Raw genomic sequence first — 7,688 nt, forward strand, 5'->3', positions numbered from 1 at the left:
TCTGAATTATTATTTTATTTCCCTTATCTTCTTTTACTTTTTGTTTTAACTGCTGAATATGTTCTGTCAATGTCTTCGAAAATATTATAATATCATCAATATACACTTGGCAAAATTTACCGATATATTCACGTAAAATATCATTCATTGCTCTCTGAAATATACTAGGGGCATTCCTTAGCCCTTAGGTATCCATAAGTACTCATATTTCCCGTTATTAACTGAGAAAGCCGTTTTTCAATATCACCTTCCTGCATTAAAATCTGATGAAATCCTGACTCTAAATCAATTGTTGAAAAATATTTGGATTCCCCCAAATTCGAAAGTATCACCTCAGGATTAGGCATGGGGTATCTATCTGATATTGTTTTTTCATTTAATTTTTTTAAATTTATGACCAACCTTAGTTTAGGACTTCCATCCTCGTTCATTCCCTTTTTCGGAACAACCCAAACAGGAGAATTATAAGGACTTTTGCTATTCCTTATTATACCCTTTCTTAGTAAATTTCCAATTTCCTCATTAACAAAATCATTTACAGACACAGGATACGGATACTGCTTCGACCATATGGGTTTGTCATCCTCAGTTCTAATTTCCGCTTTTATGTCTGTCCTAAAAGGCAAATCCATGTCAATGTTCTTATGTGTTTCCTTTATAATTCTAATAATATCCTCTCTCAATAGAGGAATATTAAAACCTTCACTTTCACCAATATTTTTTTTATATTTCTTAGAAAATTTATTCCTCATTTCCAAATTTTCAACTTCAAAATTATTTAACATATTGCTGGAATGATCTTCAGCGGGCGCTTTAGAGGTTTCTTCCTCCAAAGTTAATTTTTTATTTGTTTTATGCTGGTATGACTCATCAGCTGGCGTCATAAGACAATTTTGTCCCATGATAACTTTTGTATTTCCAAAGCTTTCCTTCTTTGAATTTTCATTTTTTTCTTTTATATTGCCGATATTACCTTCGGCGGGCGCTTTAGGACTTCCGTGTCCCAAAGATTTTAATATCGTTCCTGATTTTCCTATACAACTATCCTCATTGTTACTTAAAAACCGTAATTCTTCTGAATATTCGTTCCCATAATTAATTTCCTCCTTTTCCATATCAATCTTAGCTCTAATCTTCTTCAAGAAATTAACTCCTATCAAGAAATCACTTTCTAAATTATCTATTTCATAAAATCTTTCCATACATCCCAATAGATGTACGTTATGAAACAAATCAATGACGGTCGAACCATGAATAGTCCTTACCCTCTTCTTAATTGCTAATTCGTGTCCATTGTCATACACTCCCTTTCTAATATAACAACTAGTAGCACCGGTATCTATTAGTATCCTCATTACTTTTCCGGTTTGCAGGAATATGTAGGGCAGGTGATTAAAAATGATTTTCACTAATATTATTGATTCTCTGAGCCTTTGCAGGTGGTTGACCACTAAAGTTTGTATTATCATTTCTTTTTATCGGTGGAGTAAACCTATTTCCAGAGAAAGCATTACCCTGTTGTGATCTTGCAAACATCCCTCGTTGCACCACAGGAGCATTACAAGATGAAGTATCCGTGGGTTCTGGCTTTGGGAAATTTACATTTGTATTCTGTCTTACTTGTGGATATCTCAAATTATTTTGGAACACCATTTTTTTATCACCTCTAAAATTATTTTGATAATTTCCATTATCATTACTTCCTTGGTTTCGAGCTCTAGAAAAATGCAATGCAAATTCTGATCGCATTTGGTTTGATTGAAGCTCCTGAGCCTTAGCCAAAGCGTTTGGCAAATCGACTGGAGCCAATGTGAAAAGTATCTGGTTAAACGAAGGGTGTAAACCAGTAATAAATGTCCTCAAAGCAGTTTCACGATTCTTAATATTAAGTTGGTTTGTTATTTCTGAGTATTTAGTTAGTTAATTTACGGTTGTCCTCATTATAATAATCTATTAGGGATTTTGATCCTTGTCTTAAAATACTCATCTCTTGATCAATTACATGAATTGGTCGTCTGTCAGCATATGCAAAGTCCAATCTAGCAAATATAGCCTCTAAATTCAATATAGCCCCATGATTAGTCAAAATATCGTTCGCATCTCCTACAATTTTATTTCTTAATATAGTTAGTGCGCCAAAGTATCTTCTGCTACCTTCAATATACAAACTCATAGAATTTTTTGCAGCCTCTCTCCAACTCACATATGATTTACCTGAAAACACGGGCAAAGATCGAATTATATATCCAAGCTTTCATTACACATTAATGCATCGTCAATAGTCTGAGTCCGATACTCAGTTACCCGAGAAGCTGTGGTCAGAGCCCTAATTTGGTTATTCAATTGACCTATTTCAATACGTAAGTTTGCGGTGTGAGTAGCTATTAGTCTAGCTATATCTTTCGCAGATAAACTATTCACTGCCATTCTTGCAAATCTAACTATTATATCGTCCAGTGTATATTCTTGTATAAATTTTTTCCAGGTCCTTTCCTCACCCTTTGCACTTATTCTCTTGATAAATCTTTCACTCAATTACACTTTTTCACTATCTTCTTATTTAAGAGTGGGCACTTAGATTCTTTGTGATTACTGCCACAGTAACTGCAATAATACAGACGCACGTATTTAGGGGTACTTGAACTATTTCCCATTTACCTTATTTCTACGGTTTTTTTTATTATGATAAATTCACAGCTATATTATCGCATTTGTTATAATTATTAATAATAACTTACATTAATAACATATAACCCTGATTCTGGTGTCGTCCTGATAATGTTCCTTTGCGGGCACTTAGATTCTTTGTGATTACTGCCACAGTAAATTAATATAACCCTGATTCTGGTGACGTCCTGATAATGTTCCTTTGACAGATATACAGTATTCTTAGTCCTTTCTCTTTCCTCCGACTATTCATTCATACGCGTTGCCATCTTTAATTTGTTTAAAAAATTTTTCCGAAAATTTATTTTTTCACCCAATTCATGCGGTACTTTTTATTTTTTCCAAAAAATATATTGTGTTATTTTTTTCGCCCGATTCGTGGGGTACTTATTTTTATTTTCACCGACCGTATGCCCTCTCGCACGAGGTATTCGCTTACAGTTGCTGACTCCTGGCAGGATCGCCAATTAATGTTGTAACGCGGGTGAGCGTTAAAAAAATAAAAATGCAACGCTTGCTTTCAAACTCAAACTTGAAGTGGGGATTTTATTCTTTCATTATTTCTTTTATACAAAATTTTTGCTTACTCTATCCTTAACAAATAATTGTTTATGGTTATTGTAAATATTTCACTACTGGATGAGCTTATTTCATCATCCTCCAATTAGTGCTTATGCTAGCTTTAAAAAGTATTGTTTACTTTTTGTATATATTTGCCGTTATGCGGCTTACCAGAGTAGGGCACAAATAATAGCATGCATGCACAAATAACCTTGACTTATTTATATACATGTCACAGCTCATCACATTCCTACAAAAAATCAAATACACTAGTGAATGAATTTCTTCCTAACAAGTGCAAAAACAATTCTACTCTAAAGTCTATGTAGGTGTGTATGTATATAGCCAGTTTATGTCCTGGTATATATACATACACATAGTAGAAAAAGTCTGCGTTCACCTATGCAAATATTCTTTGCATTAGAAAAAGTTCAAAACAATAAATATTTCAGAAATTTTTTTTAATCAGTTTTATTTAGTTCACTTAAACGTAACTATCACACATATTTCGCTACCAATAACAAAATCAAATTTAAAATGAGATCACATAAAATTAAAAAGGCCATTCAAACTAAACGGAAAAAGTTTGCGTTCACTTCAATAATAATAAAATAAAAGGCTTAAGATCATAGAAATGTTTTAAAATTAATAGCTAGTTGGATATCCACGCCTTTTTATGACTTCTAGAAGGCGTCTTTTCATTGATCCAACTAGTTTGGCTGTTATTTCTGGACTTATGGCTTCCCATTCCTCTTTAAGCGCGTTCTTAAGCATTTCCTTGCTAGTTACTGTACGCTCTCGTATTTTTTTTTCTAGAACGTCCCGTAAGTGCTCAATGGGGTTAAGGTCAGGTGATTGTGGGGGTGTGCGAAGTTGTTTTGGAACATTATACAACAACCACAACCTAACAATCTCTGCTGTGTGTTGTGGGTCGTTGTCCTGTTGGAAAACAAATATTTCACCGAGTCCCAGTTTGATTGCACTTTCTCTCAAATTCGTTTTTAAAATATCGAGCTAATCATGTCTGTTCATTATCGACTCAATAAACTATATATTTCCAACGCCCGAACTAGCCATACACCCCCATATCATGGCACCTCCTCCCCCATGCTTTACCGTAAGTACCAGATTTTGCTTTCCAAGTGCCGTTCCGTTTTTCCTCCAAATAATTTTACGACCTTTTATCCCGAAAATGCAAAACTTGCTCTCATCTGAAAAAATCACACTATTTCAAAACTCAGGTGGCTTAAGTCGATTTACTCCCGATATGAAGGGTTGTTTTCGGGCCACTCTGCCGTGAAATCCGATTCTTTTCAGAATTTTTCTTACTGTATCTGGATGTACTTTCTTTTGGTATTTTACTTCTATGTCTTTTGAAATTTGGCTTGCTGTTAATCGTGGATTAGACTTCACAAGAATAGTTATGTTGCGTTCTTCTCTTTCCGTCAGTTTTTTGGACGCCCAGAACGAGGCTTAGACTCCAAACAATTCGTTTGCTAGAAGTTGTTTATCACTCTTTGGACCGAGGAGTATTGCCTCCAAACAATTTTCGCGATTTCCCGATAGCTCTTACTATTTTGCCACAAACTTACAATGATTTTCCTTTCACCAAAATCTATTTCTTTTCGCCTTTGGTCCATAGTAACAAAAAATGTATTTCTAATATCAATTTTTCCCTCTTTAGATTTGTTCTTAACCGCGTCAACTACATGAATGATTTAAAATTAAATTTAACGTAATTGCCATGCAAATAATCGTCACTATTCGAAATGAACGCACACTTTTTCTGCTCAGCCTATTTAAGAAACTGTACTACAATCCCGTTATCTGAACACGACGCAGCTCAAACTCCAAAAAATTTTGTTCATACCCTCTACGAATAATTTTCTTTGAAATAAGTGAAAAGAAATAACGGAGAGTTTTAAGATAAACACGTTAAATTATTTTAATACTTTATAACAGTGGGTGAACGCAGACTTTTTCTACCATGTGTATGTATGTACCTGCCTTATATACTTGCCTTCTAAACTTCCTATAAAATAATTGTATTCATATGTAACTACATACATCCACGCACGATCAAACATCCATGCATATACATATTAGACCGGAGTGAAATACGTAAATTTTTTCAAATCATATCGTAATAGCAGGGAAAAGTTGCTACATATCTATACAAATTCAGGAAAAAAAAGAAATTTCAAATCGGTTAATATCTTCCGTTCGCGCATTGCATTTAAAATTTACAAATTTTATCCCAAATCTTGCTGATTTACGAAAACTTGTAGAAGTTGTAAATGATTAAAGATCGACCTCACTTTTTATACATAGCACTTTCAGCATTGAGTAGTAGATTTTTATTTTTCTAATATATCCATTTCTGTGGTTCTAAGCGACACAACTTTCACCAATTTTACACCAAATCTACTAAGGAAGCCTGTGCCAAATGAGGCTTGCGTGAAAGCGGCTTACGGCTACTATAACACGTCTGTGCTTTAGATCGTCTTCCACTTGGTTACTTGTATTCCGTCGTCTTTCTTTTCATTTTGCTTTTGATTCTGCCATACCGATAAACGAAGTGCACAGAAGAGCTAGTACTCTCTGGTCATTACCAGTTCTGCTTTCACTCTTGTCGAACAGCGCTGTTTGGTCAAAAAAATGTCTATTCGATGTTCTTTTGAATTACATAGTTTACACAATTACTTAACATTAAATCGCTTCAAACATTTTAATCATGTCTCTTACTCCTAAGGACATACACTGCACATTTTTTGGTCCACCTAAACCACTGCTGTCATCGGTCCTTGCCACTAATACCGACATTATACAATGTTGGCAAGAAGTGAGGTACAAAATGACAGTAGAATCTTCTGCTGCCAGTTCTGGTCAGAAGTTAAGCTTCACAGTTGTAGCAGATACTGTAGCTCATAAGACTGAGTCCCTTTATTCCAAGGCTTCGATTCCAATAGTTTCCCACACAAAAGTTGTACAAAAGATCAAACATCTACATGATCGATACTACACTCTTCGTAAATCTTATTCAAGGGACAAAGACACACCTGAGAAGAAGTACAATGATTTTATTGAACAATCTTCAAGTACATTATTTGACATTTCGTCCTGCAAGTGCGAGATGACACTCAATTGCTTTTGTCAAAGAAGCTTTGACAAGTGTATTTGTCCAAGGCCGGTAACTATCAACTGCACATGCCCTAAAGATAGAAAGATACCTCCATTAGAAATCAATTTTTTATATGCTCAAAGATATCTCGGACAAGGTAAGATTGGGACAGGAGATACCAAAGAAACTCAAAAGCTTACATTAAAGTTGCAGAGAAAAGCTCGTCACTTAAGTCAGACCAACTTACCTGGACCTTCTTGTAGTAGCATTGATTCTGAAACAGAGATAACTCCTGAAGTTGACAATGATAAGAATGATCCCGATTCTCAGACCTCACGCTCTATTTCCTCTCAGTCAGCAAGTTCAAAAAATGCACAGATGCTCTTATCACTTCCAGCAACGGCTTGAACAAGTGATCGTTTTGGAGTATCTGATAGAGCAGCAGCATCTATTGTGTCTAGTGCATTTAAAGACGTTGGTCTTATAACGGACAAAAATACTTCTTTTGTTGTTGATCGAAGCAAAATTAGAAGAGAAAAAGAAAAATGTAGACTAAAACTTATCGAATCGGGGAATGCAATAGAGCAATTAAAAGATCCGACGTGTGTGTATTTTGATGGCAGGATGGATGACACTTTAGTTTTAGTTGAAAAAGGAAACAAACGTTATCAATCTATAAAAAAAAGAAGAGCACATTTCAGTAATAACAGAACCAGGCTCAGAGTACTTTCGTCATTTAGTACTTACTTCAAAAAGTGGAAAGGACACAGCATACAGCATTCCAAATTATTTTGAAGAAAATGGTATAAATCAATCTAATGTTGTAGTGATTGGATGTGATGGTACGTCAACAAATACTGGGTGGAAGAATGGTGCAATAAAATTCATTGAAACGCGTTTAAAAAGACCAGTACAATGGGCTATCTGTCTCCTCCATTTTAATGAATTACCTCTGAGGCATCTACTTGAAATACTTGATGGTAAAACAACAGGTCCTCAGTCTTTCAGTGGGCTTCTTGGCAAACAGCTGGCTAAATGTGAATTTTTGTCCATCGTTGCTTTTCAGAGGATTGAATGCTCTCTTCCACGAACGCTTGACACAATAAGCTTAAGTAAAGATCAGAAATACTTACATGACATTGCCATTGCTATTGATGCTGGTTTTTGCTCCCCAGATCTAGCAAATCGAGATACGGGACCAATATCACACTCTCGTTGGTTGACAATTGCAAACAGGTTCCTAGGATTATACATTTCTTTGCAAGAGCCATCTAAAAATCTCATTCAAATTGCAAAATACATTTTGACTGTATATGTACCTCTATGGTTCGAAATCAAA

General features: G+C 35.0%; 1 long non-coding RNA gene across 1 annotated transcript; it reads right to left on the minus strand.

Moving 5' to 3' along the window:
• Positions 1–6,345: 6,345 nt before the first annotated feature.
• Positions 6,346–7,294, minus strand: LOC129250010 (uncharacterized). The gene is made up of 3 exons (XR_008582786.1): positions 7,097–7,294; positions 6,597–7,022; positions 6,346–6,440 (listed from the first exon to the last, which is right to left on the minus strand). It is a non-coding gene; the product is annotated as an uncharacterized LOC129250010 (long non-coding RNA).
• Between the last annotated feature and the right edge of the window lie 394 nt (positions 7,295–7,688).

This window comes from Anastrepha obliqua, chromosome 6 (genome assembly GCF_027943255.1).
Source record: "Anastrepha obliqua isolate idAnaObli1 chromosome 6, idAnaObli1_1.0, whole genome shotgun sequence".
Classification (NCBI taxonomy): Eukaryota; Metazoa; Arthropoda; class Insecta; order Diptera; family Tephritidae; genus Anastrepha; species Anastrepha obliqua.